This window comes from Protopterus annectens, chromosome 3.part1 (genome assembly GCF_019279795.1).
Source record: "Protopterus annectens isolate FY-2018-M chromosome 3.part1, PAN1.0, whole genome shotgun sequence".
In the NCBI taxonomy this organism is placed as follows: domain Eukaryota; kingdom Metazoa; phylum Chordata; order Ceratodontiformes; family Protopteridae; genus Protopterus; species Protopterus annectens.
In genome coordinates, this window is record NC_056732.1 from 1,060,471,761 (window position 1) to 1,060,487,703 (window position 15,943).

General features: G+C 40.0%; 1 protein-coding gene across 1 annotated transcript in view; it reads left to right on the forward strand.

Moving 5' to 3' along the window:
* ZFAT (zinc finger and AT-hook domain containing) overlaps positions 1 to 15,943 on the forward strand; it is a 1,471,085-nt gene that overhangs the window by 1,439,212 nt on the left and 15,930 nt on the right. The window lies entirely within an intron of this gene.

The window sequence follows — 15,943 nt, forward strand, 5'->3', positions numbered from 1 at the left end:
ACATCCTGGCAGATAGATTCAGTGCTAACTTTACCTCCCTCTCACCCCCTAAAGGGCCCATCTTTATACCGGAAAAATGCAAAGTTCTTGTAATCACGGCTGCACAGGTAAAAACCTCACTCTCCAAAGCCAAGAACACAGCATCCATGGGACCTGACAACATCCCAGGCTGCCTTCTACATGAACTACAAAATGAACTGGCACCCCACCTAAGTACCATGTTCAATCATAGCCTCACCTCAGGCTTTGTGCCAATTGAATGGCGCACCGCAACGGTTATCCCACTCCACAAAGGGGGAGCTACAACAGACCCTGGGAACTACCGCCCCATTAGCCTGATGAGCCTGGTCTGCAAGGCCATGGAACATATCATCATGGGACTCATAAACAAAGACATTGCAGATCTCCAAACTCTGGACCCCACACAGTTCTGGTTTGTAAAAGGCAGATCATGTCTCCTAAACCTGATAGACTTCTTTGAAGCAGTCACCAAAGCCATAGATGGAGGGTAAGGTGGTTCACACAGCCTATCTAGATCTCGCCAAGGCGTTTGACACCATCCCCCACTCTGGAATTATAGATAAACTCACTAAACTAGGTATAAATCCCTATTGCACAAGATTTGTTGCCAACTGGCTTACTGACAGAACCCACACTGTGAAAGTAGTAGACTCCAAATCAGACTTCAGACCAGTGACAAGTGGAGTACTCCTGGGTCCTCTCCTATTTGGTATGTTCCTCTCTGAAGTACAGGCTAAAACAGAAGGTCTTTGGCTAACTAAATTCACAGGTGACTGCAAACTAGGAGCGATAATCGAAACTCCTAACAATGTGGATATCCTACAAAAGGGCTTCACTGAGACAGGTGCCTGGTATCAAAGCCTTGGTCTCAAGCTCAATGCCAAAAAGTGCATTGTCATCCCCTTTGGTAAAAACTCTGTGCCCATGAACTACCACATAGGCGGTAGTCTACTTAACACTGAAAGTGTGATAAGAGACCTTGGGACACAGGTGGACAGTAGTCTCCCCTTTGATAATCACATCACCACAGTGGTCAGGAAATCCTTCTACATGGCACACCTCATCACAAAAGGTTTCTCATCCAGAAAAAAAGAGGTCATTGTTCCCCTCTACTCATCACTCATTAGACCCATTATAGAGTACAATGCCCCTTTTGGTATGTACCTCACAAGACATCTACAACAACTGGAAAGGCCGCAGAAATACCTCACAAAGAGGATTACTGGCCTCAAACAGATGCCCTATGCAGACCGACTCAAAAAACTCCAGCTTTACTCCATCGCATATCGCCTACTCAGAGGCGATCTCTGCCTAACATACAAAGCTATGTCAAACCCAGAGTTGTTGGACATGCTCCATTTAAAGAAATCCCAATCCCTCAGAGCTGCACGCTCTAGAGACCTAAACCTTGTCACCACAATAAACAGAACATGCTGGAGGGATAGATTCCTGTCCCAGAGACTTTCCATACTCTGGAATAGACTACCTATCTATGTCAAACAGAGCTCCTCATTAGTACTCTTCAAGAAAAATATTGATGATTGGATGGGTAATAGGAAATTCACCCCGGGGATCACTTCTGTGGTTCTGCTTGACAGGGGCACAGGAAAATAATTTTCTTGGGTGTGGAAAGCCAGGGTATCTTTTTGGCTAGGCTTGTATAGGTCCTAGGGCCAGTAGCCTAGTACCTACCTATGAACTTGTACTCTCAACATTCGATCTGTGGCATAGCTGCTGGGTGCATCATCTGGTACTGATTATTATAAGAAAAGGGGCCTAGCTTCCTACTGCCTTGATAAAAATAGTATAGGGCTCTCGTAGGCTGCTTTTGGCATGGTTTGCACTAGGCTGAGATTCAGTTCTTGAGTATTTTGAGAGATACATAATTGTCAAACCGGTCTGGCTGATCATAGTAAAATAATTCATGATTACTGAAAGTTCTGAAGTAATCTCACAAAAAGTGCATAACTGTTAAATTGTGTCATCATTTTGCATTAACTTAATAGTGGAGACTAGCAATTGTCTGGAATAATAACATATCTGCAATCCGTGTTAATTATGGCTATTTTACATTAACAGTGTACATTTGTATTTAAATACAACTAAATAGAAAACATGATAAACTAACAGAAATGTAATATTTCAGATTTAAATGCCAGAACATAACTTGCGTAAACAGAATCAGGATACAGATGAAAAAAATATTTTTCATCAGGGTAGTAATCAAAGTAACAAAGTATAATTCTTTGGTGTGCTTTTAAAACAATTAAGTTCAAGTGCACATTTATTGGTATATATTACTATTAGATAGTAATCTTACCTCATTTATTTGAAGTACAGGTCAAAAATCCAGTGGTATTTTACAAGGTTTCAGAGTGGATAGTTTTATTTGTATGTAAATGCATTCATCAACCCAAGTGGAAGATCGTATAAGCAAACAAGATGCTTATGTATAAATAAGTTTAAGCTCACACTCTCAAAACCTTAAGTTTCAGCACATGAACTTCCAGTTTAAAGTTTGCTGGAAGGCAGTGTGAGGTAAGAGGAACAATGTTCTTTGTATCTATTTTTTCCATAATATATGAATTTAATCCAAATCATTATAGCCTGTTCAGTCAGCTAACATAGTCAAACAAATTTTACAGATTAGTTTTTTATTAAGGCACTTAAGGATACTTAGTGGTTTATATCATATACTAAGAAAAATATTTAAAATGTGTTTCTAAATCAAAGATAAACTCATCATTAGTTTATTTCAAGACAGGCATTGGGAAACATACACACACATACTTTTATTTGCTAAGACCACAAATAGAACATTATTGATGTAAATATATCTCTGGACAGTTGTATCCCACAGGTACTGTTTAAAGGAAGTAAGAGGTGCAACTTGTTAAAGCTATATTCATGTCATTTGGTTGGCAAACAAAGAGTGCTGCAATAAATTCAAGGCTCTTAAGCAAAACTAAATATCTTCTTAGAGTTTTCTTTTCAAATTGTTGGTTATATGGAATGATTTAAAGTGTTTATGATACTAAATAGGGATGCAATCGGCTACAATATCATTTGCAGAATACGCATACCCAGTTTACAACTAACTCAATTTCCTGTAAGTGCCGTTAACTAGTGTTGCTCTTTGAGCCTGCAAACAAGGAAGTAAACAGAGTAATAGCTTGAAGAGCCTCTTGGGGTGAGTAAAGCTTCACCTTAACTCACTAAAATTATTTGGAAAAAAGAAAAAAATTCACAACATATTGACCATTAGGCTCAAATAACCATCATGGATCATGCAACTACCACCATTTCAATGTCTCCCAAGAAAAACACTGTGGAAGATGCACCATACCATAAATTAATTTCCTTACAAAGAGAGAGTGTCCATATTTAGCACGACAACAACATGCGAAACAGGAATAAGACAAAAAGTACAACAAACACACATAACCAAGAAATAAAAAATCATAAATGATATTATACTTTAAAACATAGGTATACTCAGTCATATCCAAGCAACATAGATCTATGTATATAATAAAACAACAATCCACGCTCCCAGTGAACAGATGGTTTACTAAAACTGCTTTATGTGAACAAATTAAAAAAGTTTCCCGTGAGAAACAGAAAATAAATACCTGTATCCAATGTTTGAAGTGTTTGCTGTTACTTCCAGCTAAACTATGCAGATGCTAAATAATAAGAATGCTTATACTTGTTAAATGATTAATATATGAAGATTTTTGGTGACATTAAGTGGAGACAAACTGTTTTAAATAGATTAGAACACAAGTCACTTGGAAGTTGATAGTTTGAGAGATTTGGCAATAGTGGCAGTAGTGGATTCAGTTTTTTTTTTTTTTTTAAGCAGACCAAGAGTTCTTGTCCAAAGATCTTTTTAGTGAAGGAGATAACTTGTCCATATCCTCTGGAATAGAAATTATGTTGTTGGTTTGATAAAGGAGGCCCATCTAGATCATTAAAAGTTCTCACTTCATTACGCAGGTGAATTGTAATTTTTGCTAGATAAAGGATCTGAGCTTTGATATTATTCTGCTGTAGTAATTTAACAAAAGGCCATCATTTTTCCACATGTCCATTACTTTAGTGGAATAATCATTGTCAAATCTGATTTGATTTTGTTTGAATTTCAGTGGAGCTTTCCTCCAAGCATTTTTAAGAACAAGTTCTTTATCTGTGTCAGATAAAAATTGTACTACTGTAGATCTTAGTGGTGGTGATGATGTTGCTGAAACCAGTTTCCCTATAGCTCTATGAGCTCTTTCTATACCAAATGAGAAACCCTGTTGTAGATCTAAAATGTCAGATGTCCAGGGGTTTAAAAAGGAAATAATGTCCTCACCTTCACTTTTCTCAAGCAGTCCAAAAATTCAAATATTGCATCTTTTTTCCTTATTTTCTAAGTCATCTATTTTGTTCAAAAGTCAAATGTTTTGTTTAAGAAGAAAGTCAGTCTGTAATTCTCCTTCTTTGAGTTTTCCATCAATGTCATTTAAATAAGTTTCAATATCTGTTATTCTAGTTTGATGTTGCTGAGGCAAATCTGTTAAGACATCAGTTTGGTTTTGACAGTTTTCCTTCAGAGTTTCCAAGTTTCCTTGACAACTATCTGCTTTTAAAGACAGTTCTTGGAGAGTAGAAGTCACCAACTGCAGTTCTCTCTTCAGGTATATATCATATCAGAGTGAGAATTCTTAGAGCTGCTAATTTTTTCATGAAATAATCTCCAGATTAATTTGACAGGTAAATTAGTGTAGATCCACCAAAGATATAAATTTTAAAGACTAGACTTTTATCGCTAATATTTGATAAGTTTTATTTCAGAAACTTAATTATTTTCCTGTATTTAATAGTAGATTTATAGAGCTCAAAAAGATTGCTGCTTTCACTTGGCCATCTTGGCTCTGCCCCAGCTAATTCTAATTTATGTGATGTGCAAATGTTTTATTGTGGTGTCTTCTAAGGATCAGTATTAGGTCCACCCTTTTTCTCACTATTCCTGAATGAACTCTTTCAGGACCTCCCACCTGTTAAGCTAATTCTTTATACAAAGTCAGACAAATAATTTGATATCAGTCAAAAATGCAACTAAAATGTAATAAGTGATCACAGTTGATCATAATAATTAAACTGCTGAGCACATTTCCTTCCAAATCAAGAGTAATGTTTTTGTTCCTAACAAACTCTTGCAAAAATATCGTGATAATCAAGGATCTACAAGGTAACCCTCCTTCTTTAGTAGATAATCAGAAATACACTGGGTTCACTTTAAACTTTCATCTGACTTTTAAACTGCATATTGAAATAACTATTATTAACACTGAAGTGTCTTGCATTTTTTACCCAGTGCAAGATATGCCATAGTTACAAATATATGAGAAAATTGGTGAAGCAGTGCGCATATCCAACAAGCAACAGAAGACAAAAACTGCTCCTTTACTTTTTTAGTAGGCTCACAGATGCACCACTGTGAGCTGTTCAAAAAGTTTAACTGCCACCCAAACAAAGCACAACAACAATCCCATTCATCATAATCATAAATCCACCCTGCTTCTTACCTGTTCAGAGTTTACTAGCATTTAGAGAACACACGCACACAACCTCAGAGTCTGAAAATTAATCATTCTTATCAGTTAAATGATGTGCTGGAAAGGTAATGGGTAAAAAGGCATTCAGTAAATTAGCTACAGCAGCTTAGGATCATCTTCCAACTGAAACAAGAAAGCAAAATACTGTAAAATATTTCAAAACCAATCTGAATCACCACTTAGTAAATACTGACTTTTGTTCTTGCTGCACATGTGATGTTGCCGGTTGGCATAATGGTTAATGTATTTACCTCACAGACGTAATGTACAAGGTTTGATTCTCATCTTTGGAAGAAATATTGGCTTGACTTAAAGTGGCTGAAAAGGGCAACTAGCCTAGTACTTACCAATAAATGTGAATGAAAGACTGTGAATTTAATAAACATAAGCAAGATGTATTACTTTAGGTTGGGGCTTGGCATAACGATTAAGGAGTTTACCTCACAAACACAAGGTACAAGATCCGATTCTCACACTTGATAAAAAAAAATGGTTAGGCTTAGAATAACCCACAAGGGCAGCTAGCCTAGTACTTACTGGTAGACCTATAATGGACGACATACAGATTAAACTGCATAACATTCTTAATACATAACTGAAGAAAATGTTTCTTCTTTCCTTAATAACAATATGGACAGTACTAGCACATGTAATTGTCATTCTGCCTTTCCTGTAACTAGTCTAGAACCAGATACAGATTTACTGTATCCAGGACTGTTGGTAAGCTTCTGACCCCCCCCCCCCAAGCCTTTCTGTGTTCGAGGGAAGCCTTCTAGCTTATCAGTGGGAGTGGTAAGCGCTAGGTAGCCTGTCTACCACAAGAGGAGTAGTTTCTGGCCCGAAAATTGTAGTTTATTGACCATTTGGGTAGTTTTCCATCTCTTTCAACTTTCTGGTTTAAAAGACTACGTTTCCGCTTGTTTCCGCTTTTCCTGTAACTAGTCTAGTTCAGGTACAGATTTGCTGTATCCGGGAATATGTGTAAGTTTCTGAGCCCCCAAGCCTTTCTGTGTTGCAGGGAAGCCTTCTAGATTGTCAGTGGGAGTGGTAAGTACTAGGTAGCCTATCTACCACAAGAGGAGTGGTTCCTGGCCCAGAAATTGTAGCTTATTGGCTGTTTGGGCAGTTTTTTAGGGTGGCCTAATGGTTAAGGTGTTTGCCTTACAAACACAAGGTACAGGGTTTGAATCTCACAGGGGGATAATTGGCTAGGCTTAAAATGGCTCGCAAGAGCAGTTCGCCTAGTACTAATCTATGAACCTATGAACCTAAAAGCCCGCATTTGTGCTTGTTTCCTGCCTTTTCTGTAACTAGTCTAGTCCAGATACTGAGTTGCTGTATCCAGGACTGTTGGTAAGCTTCTGAGCCTCCCAAGCCTTTCTTTGTTAGAGGGAAGCCTTCTAGCTTATCAGTAGGAGTGGTAAGCACTAGATAGCCTATCTACCACAAAAGGAGTGGTTTCTAGCCCAGAAATTGTAGGTTATTGATGATTTGGGCAGTTTTTCCATCTCTTTCAACTTTTTGGTTTAAAAGTCCACATTTGCGTTTGTTTCCCACCTTTCCTGTAACTAATCTAGTCTAGATACATATTTCCTGTATCCAGGACTGTCTGTAAGCTTATGAGCAGTGCTAAAGTCTGCTCTACAATTTTTCCCTTAGATCTGGCAGTTCTCTCCTCTCCTGCACTTTTACTAGCTTGTTAGTTTAGCACTTTACCAGACTTCTTGTAGCAATTATTGTAGCACACAATAGTGCTACCAGCACTAAACGTTCTACAAGGAAACAGCTCCAATACTTATTATTGCCCACCCCTCCAGGCATGTCTAAAGGTCAGTTCCCTGTGCTTTCTCCTATTAACCTTGTGAACCTGGGCATCCTGAGGCAGTGTAGCAACTGCCTCATGTACACAACCCTCTCCTCTTACCCCCCAACACTCAGACTTGTGAGATGCACTTATATATCCAAATTGGAAGCCACTCACTCTCCAGCCAAGACCGGAATAGCTGGTCAAGAGGAGAAGGTCAACACTTGCACCACACCACATGGAACACATAGCCCTCCAGAACACACACCAGCATTGCCTTCACATAAAAACACAAACCACACACCCACATTGCGGAGGTTCTCAATAAAAATCTAACCAAACAGCAGAGACCTCCAAAGCAGAAATGCACTCCACCACCACAACACAACACTAATCATGAGACACATAACTCTCCTAAACAGTGTGCCACTCAACCAAAGCCCCTGAGGCAAAACAGCATGCCCAACACACTAGTCATAGGTGACTCGATAGTGAGGCACACTTATGTCCCACTCACTAGTGTGAATAAGGGGAAAGTAACAGTCAGCTGTCAGTCAGGTGCCAGGATCCACCACATAATGCACGCACTCAGGTCCCTCAACAACAGGTACAAATATGACTATGTCATTGTACATGTGGGTGTGAATGACCTGAGACGTACCTCCCTGGACTACATGAAAAGAGACATGGAGGAGCTCCCGGATTATGTAGCCCATGTGGGTATGACCCTAGCCCTGGTAGCATCACCCAGAATGATACCACAGTACAAGCATAAAATTATTGATTTCAACAATTGGCTAATTTTCTGGTGTCATTGTAGGGGGATCCAGTATCTGTCTGCCTGGGATGACATGATTGACAGACCTCAATGCTTTGCCAGAGATGGCCTGCATCTGTCACTCCTGGGCTTCCGGATACTGGCCAAGGCTCTTGCCACCCCTATAGTGCCTTTTTTAGGCAGTGTTCCAAAGACCAAATTACCAACATAACAGCTATAAACAAATGCAATTTGAGGGTCATGCTGCTCAACCCTAGAAATCTAAATCTCAAAATGCACTCGCTCGAAGTACTCCTTAAAATGGAGAGCATCAACTTTTGTGCTGTAACAGAGACCTGGTTCACGGCAGCAGAAAATCACCCCTGCACTACCAGGCTACAACTCATTCCACACCTTTTGGTCCCAGAACTTGGACCGAAGCTCCAAAGGTGGTGGTGTTTCCATATTCATAAAGGATGCGCACACCTCCAGACTGGTAGCCCAACATAACACATCTGAGATACTTCAGGTGCAGCTAACTTTGGGTAAGACAGCAATTCAGGTTGAGCCTGCTATAGGTCCCCGACCATGTCCCAAGATTCACACTCCACATTCCTAAGCACCCTGGAGAATATTAGGGTCCATCCTAACACTCATACTGGGCAACTTCAACTACCCCTCCATTAACTGGGAAAACTACTCATGTACCAAATCACTTGCCCAACGCTTTCTTGAATTCATTAATTGCAATGCCCTGGACTAGCTCGTTCTTACCCCCACTAGAGGTAGTAACATCCTTGACCTGGTCATTACTAACATGGGTGACCATTGCTCTACACCAATAGTCAACTCCTCCCTGGTTAGATCCGATCACAAGCTAATAACCTTGGAAATCCACAACCCTCCCACCCCCACCCCAACAAAGTTAACCACAATGAAAAAATTCTCCAAAGCTAACTTTGAGCTCCTAAAAACAGAGGTGGCCAACTTCAAGGCACCCATGCAAGGAAGGAGGAAACTGATGCGGAATAAGGTGAAGTTCCAAGACTGGAAAAAAAACCCTTATCAGCCTCAACAAAAGGTTGATATCCCTCATCAAATCCTCTAAAGCTAACTATGAAAACAGAATTGCAGCAGCTAGTAAAGACCACCACAAGTCCTTCTATAGTTATGTAAAGAATCTCCATGGCAATACCCATATTTGCTCTGAGCTACTGCACAATGGTACCTCCTATACTGAGCCAACATATATTGCAAATATATTGGTGGACAGATTCAGTGCTAACTTTACCCCTCTCTTCCCCCCCAAAGGACCAATCACAATACCAGTAGATTTCCAGGCACCCAATATTACTGCTGCACAAGTTAAAACAGCACTGTCCAAGGCCAAGAATACAGCTTCTGTGGGACCTGACAGTATCCCTGGCTGTGTTCTACATGAACTACAGAGTGAACTGGCACCTCACCTGTGTGCCCTGTTCGATCACAGCCTCACCTCAGGCTTTGGCCCTACCGAATGGTGCTCTGCTACAGTCATCCCTCTCCACAAAGGAGGAGTGACTACAGACCCCAGGAACTATCGCTCCATTAGCCTGATGAGTCTGATACACAAAGCTATGGAACGCATCATCATGGACCTAATAAACAAGGATATAAGGAATCTCCAAATTCTGGATCCTACACAGTTTGGTTTTGTGAAGGGTAGATCATGCCTGCTCAACTTTGTCGACTTCTTTGAGTCAGTCAACAGAGTTGTGGATGAAGGTATGGTGGTTCATACAGCCTACTTTGATCTGGCCAAGGCCTTTGATACCATTCCCCACTCAGAAATCATAGAAAAACTTACTAAGCTAGGCATCAACCCCTATATCACTAGGTGGGTTGCAAACTGGCTCACAGATGAAACCCAAAGTGTGAAAGTAGCTGACTCCAAGTCAGACTGACGACCAGTCACGAGTGGAGTCCCACAGGGTTTGTTCCTGGGTCCTCTCCTGTTTGGTATCCACTTCTCTGAAGTCCAGGCCAACACGAAGTGACTCTGGCTGACAACGTTCACAGATGATTGCAAGTTGGGAGCTATTATTAACTCACCAAGTAATGTTGACATCCTACAGAAAGGCCTCAATGAAACCAACGACTGGTGTCAGAACCATGGCCTTAAGCTCATTGCTAAAAAATGTGTCTTCATCCCCTTTGGGAAAAACACGGTTCCCTTGAATTACCACATTGATGGTAGTCCATTGAACACAGAAGGTGTTGTAAGAGATCTGGGAACACAGGTTGACAGCAACCTCTCTTTTGACCACCACGTTGCCACTGTGGTCAGAAAGTCCTTCTATGTGGTACATGTCATTACTAAGGGTTTTGCATCCAGGAAGAAAGAGGTCGTTGTCTCCCTCTACTCTTCCCACATTAGGCCAATCATCGAGTATAATGCCCCATTTGGCATGTACCTCACTAGACACCTGCAACAACTGGAGAGGCTGCAAAGTACCTCACAAAGAGGATCCTAAGCCTTAAACACTTGTCCTATATGGACAGACTCAGAAAAAACTCCAACTATTTTCTGTTTCATATCGCCTACTTAGAGGCAATCTCTGCTTGACTTATAAAGCCATGTCTGACCCAGCTATCTTTATGTCTAAAGAAATCCCAATCCCTCCAGACCACACGCTCCAGAGACCTCAGCCTCATTACCACAATCAACATAACATGCTGGAGGGACAGGTTTATAACCCAGAGACTGCCCATGTTATGGAATAGACTTCCCATACATGTCAAGCATAACCCCTCACTGGCCCTCTTCAAGAGAAATCTTGATGAGTGGATGGGAAATAGAAAATTCACCCTGGGGATCACTCCTGTGGCTCTAATCGACAGAGGTACTAGGAACTAAGGTTGGGTGGCACGATGCCAGGGTAATCCTATGGGCTAGGCTTGTAAAGGCTCCAGGGCCATTAGCCTAGTACACACCTATGAACCTATTGTAATGCCATGTGTAACTGTCAAGTGAAAGCAGCATCTTTTTTGTACTCATGTAAGTCACTGTCATTGATGTATTGTTGCTTCTGATGTGTGTTTATCAAGCTATTATTGTATGTAACATCCTGTTATTACTATTCATGCTGTTTTTTTGAGCCCTAGTCTTGTCTAAGAAAGGGTCATCCTGACCAGTCCACTTAGCTGGTTAAATTGGAATAAAATAAATAAAATGTCACTTCCCTGAAAACCTTGTCAGACTGTTTTAGGACTCAATGCCCGATCAGTCTAGTGGAATCAAGAATTTCTTTGTTTCCTTCCACTTCCATTTCTCTGAAAAGTTTTACAAATGCTAACTAAGGAAGATGTAAAGTTTGTCCCCATACCACCAAACAGGCTAATGCAGGTGCAGTTCTCTGAGCTAGTCACATGATTAAGGAGGATCCACTGACTCTACTGTCTAATGTACCTTGCTAAACAAATAGGAATGGAACATTCTGCATCCCAGCTTGAAGAGATTCAGGCTCAAGACATTAGATTTTAGGTTAATACCTCACAATTCCTTGTTCTGACATCATTTGGCCCGAATATTATACCAGGTCAGAATACGAGGAAGTAATTTTCAGCCAAGTGGAACAGATTTTCTACGTGATGTAGAAAAATACATCTGGATTCAGCAGTCCCCTCTATTCCACAAGTCATTCAGTGCTGATCTGAGCTATTTGACCAAGGCATGGCTTACTTTTTATTAATGTATATCTGCCAACAATCTCAGCCTGTTTGATTTTGGACCCTTTTGTTTCCTCCACCTTTGCTGTAAAGCTTTTCCTGAAGTTTTGTGTACACTTGAGACCTCACAGAAAACCGATTCCTCCTTCCTAGTATCTAAGCTTTGTAACTGAGAAGCTTACATTTTCTCCTCCTGAACCTTTCAGTTCTATTACAGTCAAATCCTTATCCTGGAAGACTGTTCCCAGTAGCCATTAACTCAGCAGAAAATTTCAGAACTATAGGGTTTGATTTGTGGAGAACCCTATGCAGTTTACCATAAGGACAAGATGGCACTCTGGACAATTGTGATTTTGTTGCTTAGATGTCAGGTCATACACACCTTCTTCATGCATTACAAGCTGGATATTTAGTCAAGGAGAAGGGTTGACTTTGCCTTTGTTAGTACTAAAAGGCATGCTATAGTACTCCACTGTGGTCCAGGGTCGCAAGTTCTCTTTCACTGCTTGGTAAGCTGTCACCCATCCATCCACCTATAAATCACTGCAGTTCTTATACTTAGAATAAACATAGTACAGTTGTGTGAAGGTACTCACTGGAATCATAAGTATCCTTTTAATAAAATATTGGTACAGTAGAAGCTCTCACCCACTTTCTCCATGTGTATGTGGCCTTCCAGATGGCTAAGGTAGAACGTAGTCTTCCAGATGGCTAAGGTAGAGTCTGCCATTTCTTCTTTTGTGAAACAGCTACTTTGTGATAACCATTGATGCATGTGACTAATTTTGGTATTCTTAGTTCTGTCATGGGTTCTTCACCTTTTTGATGGAAAATAGTGATAAGAGTTTAGTGTAGGTATGTATACATGCAGATACATGTACACACACAGTCTCACACACACACACACAAAGATACATCATTTATAAGAGGTATTTGAAGTGTTTGGGGATACTGTTGATCTTTATCTTTATATATTTATTTATTTATTTGCAGTTTGATTACCGGGGAAGTCCACTAGGCCGAATTGACCCATTTTCAGTGGAGGCCCAGGGAAAAAAGCTCCAAGATGCATTATACAATTTAGATACAACTGATAGTTAATATTAAAGATAACATTATGCAGAACAGTTGCACAATGCATTCAATGTCATGCATAATAAAATCTTATCACTCGTCTCTTCCTTAAGCAGTCCTGATGTTCATGCCTGGTGATGCAGGCACATGTGTTGATAAGAACCAAAGGAGGCTTAGGTTTTAGTCACTTACTACTACATTTTCTGCTGAAGTCCTCAGTGAGGGACAACCTTAACTGATATAAGAGATGTCTGACTGGTCTTGAAGTCTATCTGGTAGGCTGAAGTCCTGCTATGGGTAAATTCCATTTATGTACAAATGGACTGCATCAATGATCTTGTTATTTAAACATATATGGTTATGGTGACCACCCTCTCGCATTTTTTTGCCAAAGGTGGATATCCATCCCTGAGGACATTAGCTTATGGAGAAAGTCAGTTTCTGATTTATTGAAAGGATCATCCCACACTATAGGATCCATCAAAGGCAGGAGTCTTCTCACAAATCAATTTGTGTTAAAAATATGTCTACTGTATTCTTATGTCTGAGCATATCTTCTGTAAAACACTTTTTTGTGCAAGTCTAACCACTCTGATCTCAGTACAGATGAGAAAATGACAGGCTTGCACGAGTAATGGCTTTCTTTTGACTACTCCCCTAATGATCAGGATGCACTTACCATTTGCGATCTTTTTTATCCCAAAAAGAAATGGGACCTCTCAGAACAGCACTGTGCCCTTGGCTAGCCCCAATGACATTAGGCTAGGCATATACCAGTTCAGGCATAGATGTTGCAACAGACTCTCCTAAACTGTAATAGTTAGTAAATATTGTGCTATCACTTTGAACTTTCTGTATTGCAGTACTAGCTGGAACATGCATATCTGCATACTGTATATTGTATAACAAAACACAGAAGTTTATACATTGTAGTCTATGTCATTTGCAACTATAGACGCTGAACCTATTTAAGATGTGCTAACCATAAAGGAACATAACTTAAGGACTCACTTTTTGATTAATATAGTGTTATCAGTCTGAAATACTGACCTCTGTACATCTTCACCTATTTACTAAAAAGCAGCACTTTTTTCCAGAACACATGAAATCAAGCAGTGAAAGCTGAGTAATCCTGTACATTAGATTGTGTCCAGCTGTGTAAAACTGATTTTAATTAAAAGTGATTCATCTGATGATGTCAATTTTCATTCTGTCCTCAACTGATGCATTCGGATCTGATCCCTCGGATCTAACTCGGCCATTGCTAAAGCTCCTGATAAACTAGAACTCTTTAACTTCTCCCTTACCCACAATGCACCAACCCCAATTAATTCAGATCTCGTTTTTCCGCTTCCAGCGAAAGACGTGGTTCTTGGTTCTGTCAAGCTTAGGTTATGATACGTGTTTAAAACTTTATTTTCTAAAATTTTATATATTAGTCTGTTGCATTGCTAGCTTTTTACTCCCTTACCCTTTATCTTATCTTCTGGTAGTTGTTCATTCTATACTTAATACTGTTTTTTCTCTGTCCACTTTCTTACCTGTCTGTTAATTTTGGTTACTATCATTAGTAATGCTCTTCCTTCTACATTGTTGGTATTTCTTCTCTTTCCCTTTTTCCTCCCAAAAAAACTTTCATGCTTTTTCTACTATTGTACACTTACATTAGTTGCCGCTGTTTTTTTGGCCTGTCATTACTGTTTTTTAACCTGTCATTGGTGGCTGTCTTTGAAATTATCATCATGTCTGAGAAAGAAGCTTCTGAATTTAACAAGCGTTCTAAATGTGGACACAAAATTCCTCTTTCAGATGCACATAGTTTATACGTTTATTGCTTAGGGCCTCTACATCTGCAAGAAGACTGTTCTGTTTGCTATGCTTTTAACCCCAGGGCCCTTGTAGAACATAAAAATAAATGAATACTAAAGAGTTTCCACTTCTGTCTTCTTTTGGAGAGGCCATTTCTGGAGGCAAGTTCCCCAAATCAAAAGAAAAAGTCTCAGCAGCATTTCCATCTTCATCTGCACTGGAGTCAAGGAAAAGGAAAAAGATGAATCCGACTGCAGCCTCGTGTGACAACCCACCACTGGACCAGTAATCAAAGAGCCTCAATCCTCATCACTGGCAACAGTGGGGGACTTTCACTGAGAGGATAATAAGTAAATGCACAGCATTTCCAGATGCAGCTTTCTGCATCAAGTGCAATTTCCCTTAATAGCCCACAGAGACCACAGTCAGTCCGCTGCTGTTTTCTCCCTCATTCTCTTGATCCCCAGTAAGACTCCCCATTGGCACAGCTATTGAGTTGAGATCTCATCTGACTGACACAGCCAAGACCTCCAGCACCCTCTCTGTCCAACTTGTGCTTCGTGTCCGTGCCCAAGTAGCTGACACACACACACACACACACACACACACACACACACACACACACACACACACACACACACACACACACTCTTTGCGGTTGAGGTTTGATTTACATGCACACACACCTTGGAAAGGCTGGCACAACTTTACTAGCTATGCCTCCTTCTGCCCAGACTGTAAGGTAGTTTCTACTGCCACCAGTCACTCTTATCAGCTACTTTAAGGCCCTTGACAAAGGGTGTCCAATCTTACTGTGTTATATTAATACTAGTGCAAATGGTAGTTTGGCCAAGAGCAAGGCTATTAGGAATGGCCCACACAGTGTCACCAAATAAATATGCAAGTACTCTGAAAACTTAAATATCTCTACACAGGTCAGCCACAATGAAAGGCTTAAATATATTTAGTAATACATAATAAAAAAACAAGATAATATTAAGCAAGTATTCACAGTGACATCAAAGTTCAAAACCACATGTAATATTTAAAACAACATTGCAAGACCGTCTCAGATAAATAAATAAATATCTAAATTAAACTTTACTATATTCCTGACTGTATCTAAGAGAATTACTATTCCCTAGTAATTTACTATTAGAGCAAGGC